The 15,727-nt window shown below is 34.0% G+C and overlaps 1 protein-coding gene across 6 annotated transcripts in view; it reads left to right on the forward strand.

The window, feature by feature from the left end:
- CDH12 (cadherin 12) overlaps nt 1–15,727 on the forward strand; it is a 528,112-nt gene that overhangs the window by 391,287 nt on the left and 121,098 nt on the right. The gene's annotated exons all lie outside the window — the stretch shown is intronic.

The following is a 15,727-nucleotide window of genomic DNA, read 5'->3' on the forward strand; positions in this document are numbered from 1 at the left end:
TTATACAAGGTGTTATGAAGAACATAAGTAATTTTCCAAATACTTTTTTATGCTCTTATCAGTATTTTTATTCTTGTGAAGGCCAGTATTTTCTTCTGAATATGTACTCCTAAAAATACTCATTGTAATATTTTTTAAACTACAAAAATTAATATTTCAAAACATTTTTATACATGAAAGAGATGAAAAAGGATGTATATATTATTCACAATCTGTGATAGAGAAAACTTGTATGTAGAACGCAGTCTAAAATGCCATCTGTTTTTCCTTTAAGATTCTCATAAAATGTGTATTTTTAAAATACTTGGTTATGTAAAATTCATTTGCCCTTTCTTTTGGAAACATTTGCTAGCTGTTTTGCAACATCCATTAGTAAGGCGTATGATTTACACCTTTTATCATAGTCATCTTTTTTTCCTTCTTTTCTCTTCTTTTTCATTTTTCTCTTCTATGTCTTAATAGGAAAAGAACTACTCTAAAACTCCACAAGCATATGGACAATCTGTGGGTGTATATTTGTGTGTGTAAAACCTGCAGCTGGGGAAACTTCATTTGATTATTTACTTTTGAGCTGGTTAGCAATTCAAATTTTCTTCTCATAGGTCCACTGGTTTCACTGTCTTGACCTTTAGTGTTTTTGACCTTAAACCTTCATTGAATTGACCCAGTTTCATATGGAAGGATGACAAGTCTGCTTAGGCGACGTTCTCTGTTGAGCTGGCATCTCCCTGTTCTCTGTTCACTCTCTCTCTTTGAGTTACTCAGCTGGAGTTACTGAGATTGATCAATTCTTGGGTGTTTCCTGCTGAAGTTCTATATATTCTGCTTCATTTCCCTGACCTTTGAGATTCCATGGCTTGAGTGAAAAGCAAACAGTGCTCATCTACAGTTGCCGTTGTGCTGGAAGGCAGCTGAATGATAGAGTACTGCCATAAAAGTCATCGAATTCTGCTTACAAATTGTACCATTGGGCTTCTTTGTACTGTTCTATTTCTTTGTCTGTTTCCCTTCCTCTAAGTTGGGTTGATAATGCTCTCTGTGAATTGATGTAAAGTTATCAACTCTAGCTATTATATGAACATGGGTTTGTAGAACCTGAATGTCATTAACTTTCCTTTTTCAAAGCCTGTAATACCTCCGGGACTCTGACAGTGTGTTGCTACACAAATCCTAAATACACCCTGCAGTGCTGATATGTGCTGCTAATTTGCTGTTGTCATGACTAGTTTATTATTTTGCCTGTCCACAGGGAAAAGCGTTTTTCCATCCTTTTCACAACTGGCAGTACTACTCAGCCAGGAAATATAGGAGTTCTTGCGGACTAAGTAGAGAAAGAGTTGATATCTGCTGCCCTGGCATAGCATGGCACACATACTTCTCCTGAGGGACAGAGGTAGGTGTAGCAGCAGGATCAGTCCACAAAATGTAGTCAGTAATGCTATGAAAACACAGGTTTACTTGCACTTTTGAAAAGTCATCTGAAAGCACTTTACAACCTTCCCTCAATGATTCTGGTGAGTCTACTTTGCTGTCCTGAGGAGGGGTGTATGTTAGAAAGCTGCACTGAAGTCATGGGGAGAAATATCCTCCAGCTAAGATGTGTAACTGCTCTTTTATAACCTGTTTATAGACAGGTATGTGTCTCTTCTTAGCTGTGCTTTGTTCAGCTCAGCCTGGCTGAAACACCTGTTCATCTGCCGATCAAACTCATGACATTCACAGATCACAGAGAAGAACCACTCTGTAAATTTTTTTTCCATCTTCAAAAAGTATTTCTTGGTACTCTTTCTTAAAAAGTGAAAACAGGGCTTTTGAGGACAAATTTCCTTAAGTTGAGATGGTATGTATCAGATTTTTTTTGAGAGGGAAGTTAATCAGCATTTTTGCATTCATTTATGTGTATGAACAAATCAATTTTTAATTTATGGAATAATGAGACATGTTCAGACTTTCCCATTGTTTTTTCTTCTAAAATACAGTTTCATTTCACATTTGTCTCACATTTAAGAATGAATTTGTGAACATTTATTTTTACACATGTACAGATAAGAGTTCTTACTGAAAAAGAAAAATCCCAAGGAATCCCATATTCCATGGTTAGTTACACGGTGCTGATAACAAAGGAGTCACATAAGCCCCAAAACTGTTACCAGGAGTCCACAGCACTAAAAGTTGACAAAATAGATGCTTCAGGAAATCAGAAATGCTACAGTAGCTGCAGCTGGTACACCAAATTATGAAGAAAGTATATTACTACTTTTCCAGATACCAGCTGTTCCAATAATGGAAACACCACTACTTAGAAGTATTGTTTAAAACAAACTGATTTAAAGATTATTTTTATTTTAGGGGAGATTGGTATTATAATAGCTTTTTAATTATGCTGGCTAAGCCCAGTCTAACTAGGTCATTAAGTTAATGAACAAATTAGCAAAGAAATCTTGATGTATTTATGAATTTCAAAATCTTTATTGGGTTGTCTCAATAATTTTATCCATTTTAAAAGAATATTTACAGAAAATTTAGTATTCAGATGAATTCTTACAGAAGAACATCATCCTGATAAGGCTGTAAGTGTGCTGGGACATAGTTTATTCATGATCTTATAGCATGAAATTTCATTTTGACAGGTGTTTGGCATCCCACAACACCAATTCATGTTTCTCGTAAAGGTATCATTAAGATGAAAAGTATGTACTTTTAAGGCACACGTATAGTAAATCAAAAGCTTGGTCTTGCCTAATTTTTTTTTTTCTGTTAGTGTTGTATGATTTTTCAAAGCATATTTTGCAGCACTCAAAACAGGGCCAGCTGGATGCCAACAAGAGATGAATCTGTTCTGAAAGCTTAAAAAGGCCCATGACAAGTGAATACTGTATTCTTTTCATTCTCTTAAACCAGCCTCTCAAAAGACTTAGTTGTAGTTGTAAACTAGATCTTATAGCAGCTCAACAAGGATGGTTATTTCCCTATGCAGGTATGGAAGGTGAGGGTAGGAAGGTGGGAAGCTCTGTCTATAAACCCTTTTTCTGTTCCTATTGAATCAATCTCCCCAGTGTTCCTTTAAAAGAACAAGCTCTATGGGGCATGTGGCTGTTATAAATAGACCTGTGCCCTGCTGTGGATATGGGTTTTGGCAGTTAGATGTTATTTCCTACACACAAATAAAGTGCAATCTGCAGAGGTCGTCCTTGCGTGGCTTTTCACGGGTGGTTTGTACGCTGTCTTTGTAAAGACTGTACCCGCTCTGTACAAATAGTCATACACTATAGGAGTTTAGTAGTCAGATCTTGCCTCCTGAATGAGATAGGAAAATAAAGCTTGCCTCTATGGCAGAGTGCATTACTCTTCAATTACTGTAAGCACTCCTTAGAAAAGAACACACTCCTAAGGCAGTTTTCACCACACTGAACCTATTCTGATTCGTTGAATAAATACTGCAGAAGATCAATCATTCTCAGATAACCTTCAAAGAAATGAGATTTTCTAATAACTTTGCACTGAAAATAAATGTTTTAATAATTGATTTTTTTATAGAAATAGAGGTGCTTGCTTTCTACAGGTTCAGTAATTTGTCTATCTAGAGTATTTTTCCCTAAAAAAAAAAAAAGAAAAGGGCAACAGAAATAACTATTGTTTTCTGGCTTAGTAATTTTTGGCAAATTCAGTAGTAAAAAAGGGCAATTACTTCTTCATTATTTGATTTGTTTTAAACAAAAGCACTCTGTTTATATTTTACCTTTCTGAATGAACTGGATGCAGTAATTGATTTCTCTTCCTATGTAAAATAGACTACATTCTCTTTTATTGTTAAATTTAGTTCAATTTATGGTACAAATATTGCTAGAGTAAGAGCTTCATTAACACACAGGTGCTATTTCATTTGATCTGGTCTAATTCTAAATAAGTGCCAGTGTTCTGCATTATCATTAATAAATATGTAGTTTCTATACATACATCTTTCAGGTACAATTAAAATGGATGGTCAATAGATTGTATGTTTTCTTAAAGTGCCTTATTCACTGTAGAGATTCTGTATTATTCAGTGAGTAAAAATATTTAAATTGTCTTTTTGAAGAGGTACAAACATGTTTCTCAGTCCTTGTTTCTACATTTGGAGTAAGTGTCATAAGATGATGAACTTGAGTATTGTGTTGCAAATCTGTGAAAACTTAAAGGCAGATGGTAAAGGAAAGATGATGTTTGATGCTCATAAGGTCTCCAGACACTAATTATTTTCTAATAGATAAGTCTGTTCTTATGGTCAAAAAGGGCACGTGTGTCATTTATCAAACCAAAGAAATATTTTTTAGGAAAATTTCTAAAAACAGGTTCCCTTTGTTAAAATGACTTCCTTGATCATAATTAACAGCTACTGCAAATGCAGGTGAATTTAGCTATCAATAGCTTCAACATTTGTCAGTGAAAGAAGCCTTACTTCTGTGAATACTTATAAATGGATAATACCTCTGCCATGTAACAACTAACTCCTGCACCAGTGGAAGGATTTCACAGTCATTTCTGCCTAACAGAAATATTATTATTTGACGTTCTGGAAAATCAAAGGGCGGGAAAGGGGTAGAGAGAGAGATGGTGAATGATTTCCACATAAGAAAAGACTTCTATTTTTTCCATTTTAAGACCTTTAGTTTGATAAAACTTTTAAAGGTGGAAAGAAAATTTCCCTAAGTGTGTGAACTTAAGCAAAAGAGAATGTTTACACTCAGTCTACAGGAGAGAACCCTGCTAATGCTCTGCGGGAAAGTACTCTGCTAGTACTTGCAAGGCTCTAATTATTATGGAATAAAATTAGAGACAATGGGAGTTTTGCCATTGAATTTTTCAAGTCCAAGATTTAGGCTTTATGGACACGGTTACACTTCTTAGGAGACTGAAGAGATTTTGCCCCTATAAATTATTTTCCCCAGGATTTATCAAAGTACCATATGCAGGCGGATTAGGAAAAATTAACATCTCTCTTGTTTCACTGAGCAGTTCTGTCAGAAAAAAGATAGAATATAGTCTCACCCAGATACAGTTCTTATTTCTCACCTCCTGCTTCTTCCCTCTTCCAAGTTCCCTGAAGGAATAACTTTCCTGCCCTTTTGTCTCTCAGATGAAATTACTCTACACTCTTCTCTTCCTCCTCCATCCCCAATAGCAGCAGCAGAGATGGCTGTTCTTTCATCTCATCAGTATAAAACATAAGTACAGCCACAGTTATAGAAAACAGAGATCTTACAGCAGCTGAACAATTCTGTTCCAAATTATAAAGCTTTGAAAATTCTTTAATTAATACATTGTGTTTTCCACTGATTTTTAGGAAGATTTTTCTTTATTCATTAAAAACATGAGTAAATCTTACTAGTTATAGCTGTAAGTAGCATATAACTTCATGTAAACTCAACACGTTTTTAAAAATTGCATTGGGAAAATCCAGCAGAGATAATTACATTCAGATTTATAATTAAACTGCTCCATTTAAGCAGAAATGATTTAGCCTTGAGCTGTGGAAGATATTTTTCTTTTGCTTGTTAGTACTTAGGTGTGACATTTGTATTAAAAAGAAGGCATATCATTCTTACTGAGTGCAGCTTAATGATATGTGAAATATGAATGTATCCATAACTTAGAATATATACAGGATTTCCAGGATTTGATTCAGTTCTGCATAGTGCTGTATAAGTGCTGTTTGTTTTAAATAACCGAAGCTTGAAGAACAAACTCTATCTGATGCTTTTACCTGTGTCTTAGGAACTTACTTTTCTCCCATACAAAATTCTCTTTCAGTGAGGTTTTTTAACTAGTCAACATCAGTTAAAAGACCTCACTGAAAGAGAATTTTTTCTTATTTTTGCAAAACATCAAAAAAAAAATAAATCTGTGTTTCAAACCAGAAGAAAATGCAAACTATGCAGCATGTCACTTATCTATATTGCTTTATCAAAATGAAAGAAATATATATGACATAACCCTTTCCTATACTGCTTCTGGAACCTGAGTAAAATCAACATTTGCTATGTGATAATACAGCCTTTAAAAATATTGTTATGAGGAAATCTTGCAACTGGAACATGATTCATGTGACTGTGCTTTTTTGGAATTGATGCATTAGGCACAGAAGAAGTCTTTCAGTTTCTTTGCTGTACTTTCTATTCCTATATCACTTGCACATCAAGCATTATTCATTCATGACAGCTGGATTATTTTGGGGGCTTTTTTTGTGTGTGTGTGTCACAGATGCACGTTTGCCTGGGTTTTTTGGGCCAACTTAATACAAAGTGGTTAAAAATTCAGAAGATATTATGTTTCACTCAAAAAATTCTCTGACTGTAAAGGCCGTAAAATTATCCCTCTAATATATGTGTTAAAATTGATATTTTGCACCTCTATGATATAACTAAGATTTTTTTTACCTATTTAGAAGAGAGAAATGGTCAAATAGTTTGTGATTGTATGACTTGTCACAGTGATAGACAGGTTGAGGCAAAATCTTTCTACTCTGTCATTCCCTACTTGTTCTAGTGTGTCATTATGAAACAAAAAAGAGACACCTTAACTGACAGAGCTTTATAGAAAGTGTGATTTACAGAACAAGTTTTCTGTATTTAACATAACATTAAATTCAAATACATAAGAAGGGAGGTTTTATATTCATTTACTATGTAGTCAGTTAAGAAAAATATTTGAAACAATGAAAAAGAAATATATTAAGGGAAAGACCAAAATGAAGAAAGCTTCATCAACACCATCAGAATGTAATAGGTCTTTGCTCTAAACCCATCCCAGATCAAACTGGAGTTGAAGAGCATACTGTTATAAATAAAAAATTAAACAGCAATAGATAAATTTGCTACCTAAAGTTCCAATCAATGTCAAATTAGGCATGAAATTTTATAATCAGTTTATAATCTTTAGTCTCTCTAAATGCAATGGATTTTAAACTGATAGTCTTTCAGTATATGTTTCCAGTGATGGTTTATTTGAAAAGGTGGAGACCCTATAGTTCTTGTCTTTCTTTTCATGTTCTAACTACAAGAATCTGTAATTTTTAGCTTATGACAGAGACTGTGTTGAAAGTACTTTAAACGTGTACATTTATCAGTGATTTTTTTTTTTAAATTTTTATTATTATGTTTGACACGGAAAAAATTCAGCATAGGTAAACTACTAGGTAGTGCAACTGTAGTCTGCATAATTGATCTTGTGTTCTTTCCTGTCTTTGCATGTTGTAAATTGTGACTTCCTAAAGTAGAGTAAACTTAGTTTAGGGAGTCTTAAGTAGGGTGCACTTCTAGGAACTATACCGAGCCTTTGTCTTTACAGAGAAGCTATCTGTTGAGATTTTGTACAGCTGAGTCAGGGAGCCAGAGTCAGGCTTGGGATTCACTTTGTGTGTGTTCATGTGCACCATTTCTGTGACTGTGGAGGTCAGCTAACCCCTAACCACAGTTTTCTGTGTTAGGACTGATTAACAGTAGGAGATAACTGACTTCATGAATACTATGCCCTTAGATGTTTATTATTACATAGCTGGATATATATTTCTTCTCCTAGTTGCAGCTATGGTGTGGAAATGTATACTGTCCCTCATAACAGGTTGCTGCTTGCTCAGAAGAGCAGCTCCAGGAAGAAGTTTGAGTTTTCCATAATTAATTTCAAAAGAGCCAGGCTTAAAAAAGCCAGTCACTTTATTCCTTTAACTAGATGTAACAGTATGATATAAAGAATTTCAGGGTAATTCAATTAGCTCCAGATGTTTAGGGTGGAGAAGTGAATACCACCAAGGGAAGGAATGGGAAGCTGCTCAGAGCCATGATCACTTCCAGCAGCATGACAGTCATCAACAGGCAGCTGTCTTTTTGTCTGTCACTTCAGAAGCAAAATGGCATACCCTACACTTTCTTCCCTATGATATATTCATAACTAATCCTACAGCCTACACAAAGATATTCCTTTTGGCATGAGTAGGACAATTATTGTAAGAGAAAAAAAGTCATGCAACTGACCGGCTGTAGTTACAGCTTCGATGGGAAATTAAATCTCAAGAAAAAAACCAAGTACATAATATCATGATCCATTATTAGGTGAGATGGCAAATCAAGCATGTGTCCTCTGATACTAATGGTATTTTCTGTGTAATGCCCAAGTAGTTAACCATGATTTTATACCTTGTAGCTTAAGACATCTATAAAGTATAATTCTACAGAAAATGGATCACATTCACACATCCTTGAAAGAAAACAGATTTTGTCATTTTACTTCTCAAGCATAAACACCTCATTTTAGACTGAAAATATCTAACCTTGCCAACAGCTTAATTTCAGTGACACTTTGCAATATAAAGTTCCTGCTTGTTCTCAGCTTTTTGAACAGTGGTTATCTGATGATCTTCAGAGAGATTATCTTCATAAATATAATTAGACTGTCATTAGAATTTATAAACTCTTTTCTAATAGATGTCTTACAAATTTTGCTTTAGATGTAACATATGTCATGTAAAAACTTCCTAAGCCTCTCATGTCTATTATTATGATATTTATTCATACAGCATAATTCATATTTTCATGCATTGATATTTTATATATGTTATAGAAGGGATACAGCAGAGAATATAGTAAAAAATAATGTATTATTGACAGTATGTGGTATCTAGAGAGATGCAGATCTGTTTGATTCTTACAGTGTTTCCTCTTTCAAAACAGAAATACTGAAAGCATATATACTTCCCAAAAAGATCACCACCCCTTCACACTTACAATTTTAATTGACTGCAGCAATTCCATTAAGCATTTTTCAGATCTTGCACAATTAAATAACAAGTGTGTAGAATTTGATTGTAATGTTGTCTTCATTTAGTGTTCAAGAAAAATAGGAATACAATGCCTTGAATAGGAATACAACTATCTCCTGTCTAAAGCTGTGATGATTTTTTTTCCCCAGACCCCTGTTTGTGGCAAAAGCCCTTCCCTCATTTCTCAGTTTTGGGCATCAACATTATGCTATCACTTAGCCACCGGGACTCCAGCCAGGCATTGGTACAGAGGGAGTGCCAGTGTTTTCACAGGTGTAAATCAAATTGGCTCTACTGGTGCCAACTGAAATGCATCCATTTGTAACAGGTGATGTCTTCCACAGGCTCCTTCAAAACAGAGGATTGTTTACCATAGATTTCAGGTGCACAGCAGGGAAAAGAAAAGCCACACCTATGAATGAGGATACGTGGCACAACCACTTTTCTCATCTGATACATCAAGGTTTTTGGAGTGTGAGGGTTTCAAATTCAATCCCTTACTCTGTTCCTGTTAAATATTTTGAAAAATCCTGAACTTATAAAAATTTGATGAGATGGTGAAATCATTTTCCACTGAGCTGACATCAGCAGCTGCGCATTCCATTGTAGCTCATATTGCTTCAGTAGGATGGATAAGATTACACTGGACAAAGAAGAAATTGGAAGTTGATAAATTTCCTCAAATTTTGTCTCCTATTGCTGTCTAATGGCCAATAGTGGAATTTATTGTTGGAACATGTGATTATGTTACTTTACTATATTCATGGTCCCATCAGCTGCTATCATTCTGCAAAAAATTTCTCCCAAATGATGTTCAACATAAATGTGGACTTAAAGTTATCAATATAATCATACATTGTTACAATGTACACAGAGCACATTGTAACATGGATTTCAGCGAGAATACTTTAATTAAAAAATTACTTCCAATAGTCATTCTTACATTAAAGTCTGAGAGGACCAGAACACAGACGCATCATCTCCAACTGAAATGATGATGTAAAAATAATAATCTGAAATATATACAACTTGTAATTTACATATATAATTACTTGCATAATTAAATTATCTTACAATATTATTGATAAATTTTATTATTTCAATATTTTATTAGTGCATAAATTTTCTCTTTTATCAATATTTTTCTGTCTGTGACATTTCATAAAAGATTTTTTTTTACTGTGATTTTACAAGTGTTATTAATAAATTCCACAGAATGCAATAAAAATATTATTGCAGAGCAAAATTAGAAAAAGAACAATCCCTGATCGCTCAAGTGAGTGATGTTCATAGGGATGAGGATTCATCTGAACTGACCAGGTCAGGTACTGCTTTTATTCCTTGCTAATGACTTTCTTGCCATCAACTTACTAACTGACAACCACACTTATTATTGGAAAAGTGTGGTCTGACTTAGTATGCTTAAACTAAATCCCCATGACATAAGGAGATAACGTTTTACTTAATTGGATAATTAGTGTTTTAATTTAAAGAAAGTTCAACTTTATTTACCAAATAGGAATCATTAGAAAAAGAGTATAAATTATTTTTATTTAATTCTTCTTGAATAAGATTGTATTCTAATCTAATTTGGACAGAAAGAGACTTTAAAATGCAGAACCATGTTGGTTTTTACTATTTTTGTAAAAATTAGTCAGAAGAATGCCAATTCTTGGAAGCACATATTTTACTAAACAAAAAAAGAACATAGAAATACACCCCCAAGAAAATTAGTCATGATAATAAGATATGCACTGCTTAGTAATTCAAATACTTTTCTTAAATTTTTGGTATATATATGTACATATATATATACACACATCCTTTAATTGGCATCTTTAATTGTCTTTTGAAATTCTCATAGCACTAAGAAAGTCTGCTCACAGATGGAAGTCTCTTATAAAAGCCCTGTACAAAGCTAGTACAAAGACACCTCTTCCTATTGCAAATAATTTTCAACTTTAAAAGGAAACAAAACCTTCTTTTCCAAATGACCTTTAAAAAAAAGTAATTCTTTTCTCCTTTTGTTCACCTTTCTTTTACCTCATCATTTTGCACTGGGACTCAGCTATCATAAAGGTCTTTTCCAATCTAAATGATTATATGATTCTTTGATTTTAATTGCTCCTTGTTTCCATATATCTATTTTGCAGATTGTCATTCATCCAAACCATTTTGTAGTAGTATCCTAACTCCTCTCAACACAAGCTTTAGGGCTTTAGTCTGACTAATGCATGTTAACTGACTATTCAGAAGATGCCCTAGGTTATCCAAATTTTAGGATCAGGAAACATTTGCACTGTCTCTGTTGTGAGAAGATTTCCCGTTGTCTCTAATTGTCCTCTGAAGGTGGATATGTCTGTGATGGAGAGGAGAAGAAAGAAAACCTACTTTACTGAAATTTGATTAGCACTGCTGTTTTTCTTCCTCAATATTCTTGAATTAAAGTCTCTGGCACCCCCCGCCCCTTTTATTTTGTGGAAAATTTCAGGGTTTATGTATTTTTAGAGGGAAGGAATAAATACACTTGTATAAAAGCAGTACATTAGATTCTAATTATCAATTTTTAAAAGAAACTTTGAAATCTCTGTAGACCATAGAGTTCTTGTCAATAGAAAATATCTGTGGAATAATTATATTTTAGAAGTGCAATCTTCCAAATAGAAAGTCTGCTCAAATGGTTAATCTCAAAGATTTCTCTAGACTCATTTACACTCTTCGCTCCTGTAGTGGGTATCCCTGTTCCAACACAGACTTTTGCATTTGAGGTCTGCCAAAATAGGTGTGTTCGTGTCTATGTTTACTATACCTACCTTTTTTCCATTCCTCAATTCAGGACATCATTCTGTGTTTGCAGTCTTAGGTAATACTAGAGTTGAATGGTTGTTTTAGATTTCTTAAATAGTTTTCATTGTACATCTTACCCAAGGAAGGGCAGAGGGAGGAGCTGGTGGCTACGGAATAAATGGACATGTGGAGAAGTAGATATAGGAAGAATAAATAGTGGAATAAGGTCCTAAAATGTATTGTATAAAGAAAATTATGTTAAAATAACAGATGTGGGATGGATAATTAATACTGTTGTGCAGGAAAGGAAGGGTTAATATCCCAGAACGTTTAGTATTTTTTCAGTCCGGATATGCATTGCAATATAGCATTTAAATTGTTTTACTAGCAACAAATAAATGGGACAGTGAATTTTTTTTTTCAGCTTGTGAAATTGGCAGTGGAATAAGACCTAGAATCTGAGTATATCACAGGATGAATATATCAATTTAGGAATGTCAAACACTCCTTGACATTTAAAACTTTTTTACTTCATTCTCTACAGAAAGGGAAGAAGTCAATTCATACAACAACTATTCAATGTCCGTATTGGTGTGAAATTAAGATCACAGCAATCCTAATGGATGTCACAGCCCTTGTTCTTGCATTCTCTATAGGGGTATAGCAATTGCTTCATTTTAAGGCTAGACTATCTTGCAATTTGTTAAGTTTCTTTTGATTCTGATTGCTCTACCTGTGTATATGCATTTACACATTTGACTTTCCAAATCATTGTAAGTGTATTAATGCAAGTCATTGACGTGTAAGAAAAGAGAAGGTGAACAGTTGAGGATCAGAGGCATAAGACATTGAGGAGCAAATCAGCACCTCAGGATACTGAGGAACAAGTACATCTGATCCATACTCCTGCCATGTTGAATTTACCTAGGAATATAAAGCAATTCTTGAAGTACATTATTTAATGCATTTCTTGGTCTTTCATGTGGTTTCATATGTAACATCAAATCATTTGTGCGGCTGTATGATTTTTTTAAGTGACACAGAACTTATAAAACTGAGTTAGTGAAGCAGTAAGACCTTAATTTATTGCTAAAATACAGTCATACTTCTTGGTAAGAACTGGACATAATTGTCAGAAAAATTGAATAAATAGTTCCTCCCAGATGTGCTAGCAGCAAATTGTTACCAACTTTTCATTCCCTCTGAAGCAAACTAGCTTTCATCTTGTTATAGGGTAAAGCAGATTGCTAGATCCCATGGACTTGTAGACTGACTCAATTTGACATCTGGTATTGGATATAATTTAAAAACACTGTCATAATTTTTGCATAGATTTATGCGATGTATTTCACAATAGTATCCATTCTATTATTCATACTTTATTTTTTTTAATCAGTCATCTCTTTGCCATATGTGTTATTGTTTGCACACATTAGCAAGAATTATGGAATGATACATCTTTTTCTGCCATCACAGAAAAATATTCATGATTTTCTGCACTAACAAAGTTTGCTGCAAGGAGTTACTAATTTTACACTTGCAGCAGATTTGCCCAAATATCTGACACTAAACTCTGTTTTACTTAGTGAGAATAACAGTATAGTTTTCAGCAAAAGTGGAAACTATTCCCTCACATTTCCAAATCTTTGCTGCATTTTTAATATCGAGGATTTATAGGGAAAATATAAAATTAAGAAAATCTGTCTGAATACAATCATTTATACAACCTTGTTGCAGTAAATTCATGTGATTCTGAAATGTAAACAGACTGTGGGGAGGGGAGTAGGTTAGAATTGAGCACTTGTTCTCTTGCCCTGTAGTTTTGCTCAAATAGCAAAGACCAAGAATCAGAAAATAAGTTCAAACAAGAAGGATAAATGGGATACAAAACTAAAGCTACTGCAGGACACAGTGTCAAAAAATCTAGTCTCTCACAAATCTTCTGTGTGTCTTTCAGTACAAAAAATAAAAGCCTTTTCTTCCAGTGCTTGTGGCACATAAATCAAAGAGACAATAGCAAGCACTTCTCTAACCTAACCTGCTTTCTAGAATATTTCAGGCATTGAAAGTCAGGATTGTTTTCTAGTGTTGTATAAGTATACCTAATGTTAGTTCCTTGCTCTCCATCCTTGCATCTGAATCTCAGTTTTCCATGCCTTTTATTGTTGGATAATTTAATTCATTTTAAATTAAATCAATCAGCTATTCCCCTACAGTAATTAGACACTTTGTAATGTTGAATTGCCCTACAAATTACATAACTCAGTGTGGGTTACAAATAGCATGCATTTGTCCATTGTCCAGCAGTAATACTTAGGAAGCCTGTATAAAAATTGTCAGATTAGCATGATAATAAATAGAACATGACAGATCCCAGATAATGCAGAGCAAAACAGCTCTGCTCAAATAAGTCGAATGGTTCCTAGGTTATACTAGCTGAGTGATGCTTGTGAAGCCCAGTAAACACATCTGTAACTGTAGAATTGCTAATCTTGCCAGTTAAAAAGCTTTTTATCTCCAATACATTTGAAAAAAAAAAAAAGATATGTTTAGGCTTGTCTCTGTATGTCACTCTTCCTTTGTCTTGAGAGCCCTTGCTTTACCTGTTTTTTGTTACACTTTTTACCTTTTTCCCCAGCTAGGGAAAGCAACTATAATTGTTTCTAGTATAATCCAAGGGCTCAGATAAAACATCCAGTGCAGCCTGATTTGTTACTAGTTGAACAAAAAACCTACAGCTGGCAATCAGAAAAACGCTCAACCATCTCAGCTTTAGTACCAAATCTGATGACAGGAGATGGGAGTAGAGACAATAATCTTGTCATCCTTCCCTGTTTCCAAATTCCTCTTTGAAATCATTTTCTTTTGCTTTGTGTTATTCTTTCTTCCAGGAGTATGAATCAAGGTAGTCTTCACAATGAAGCTCAAATAAATTTTATTTAATAAAGAGACATAAATAAAACAATTGTGTGGGTCGCTCTGTAAAGTTCTAAAGTTCACTCTAAAAAGTTTTTTCTTTGAGCTTTTTCATAATCATTTTTATATCTTTATTTCACTCTATATATGTCTGTAAGTCTGTATATGATAATGGAGAAAATACCAAGTCTTTACTGAGCAAGGTATAATAAAACAGTAGGAAGTTTTGAGCCACCTAAATTAAAATGATGAGGAAGAAACAGACAATTATTATCTCAGACTGCATTATCTTTTCATTTTGCTAGCAAGGAAATACTTAACACCTCAGAAGCAAAATGCTTTACTTTGGACTGGAGAGATAATTTAAAATCACACATGGGGGGCAGCTAGATGAAAGATCAGAATCTTGTATATTCACTGAGCAAGAATAATGAGATGAAAAAGTAGACAAAGAAGAAACTATATTCGTGTTTGCTCTGTACCACAAGCCATGACCTCTTCCACGGTCACAAGGACCTATTTTCAATCTCAAGTCAATAGCTATAAATGTTAATAATTGCCTTTACCTCTTTCTCTGTAGCTTAGCTTCTTGCCCCATTACCAAAACCATTTAGCTTCTCAGTAATTCATTTTCTACATAATCTCTTTCATGTCCCACGTTTCCTCTATTGTGTTTCACCTTGAGCAGTACATCATGTAAATAAAGTCTATATCCATAATCACTTTACAATTCTGCTTAAGGGAATTCACTCTTGAAAACTCCATTCCAACTGGTCTCCATTATAGCAGATCTTTTTAGTCCTCATTAGATGGGACAAAGGGGCAAATATTTTAAAAACTATTTTAGCATCAATGATGTAACCTTGAGTATCTATTCAAAGATTTTAGATGTATTTAAAGGATGAGTATGAAGCAGATCTGAGAAAGAAGTTCATCGTACTGTGTTTGGATTCTAAAAATTCCTGCATTTAAAATAAAGTTTAAGGCCACATTATTGTAATGTAGACACTGATGAAAGGGACAAAAATGTCCAAGAAGTTCTATTCAAACGTGTATTTTTTTTCAAATTAGAAATAGAGATTTATCCTACTAATAACCAGGAAAATGTGTGTGTTGGTATTTAAGGCAGAAATAGATTAATTAAGACAGAAAAGAATGAGTTCTGTATTCTTCCAATGAGCAACAAACTCCTAGCTTCACACAGTCTGCAACGTGACTATCTCAGAAAGG

Source organism: Manacus candei, unplaced genomic scaffold (genome assembly GCF_025592945.1).
Source record: "Manacus candei isolate 608988 ecotype Guabito, Panama unplaced genomic scaffold, ASM2559294v1 h1tg000049l, whole genome shotgun sequence".
In the NCBI taxonomy this organism is placed as follows: domain Eukaryota; kingdom Metazoa; phylum Chordata; class Aves; order Passeriformes; family Pipridae; genus Manacus; species Manacus candei.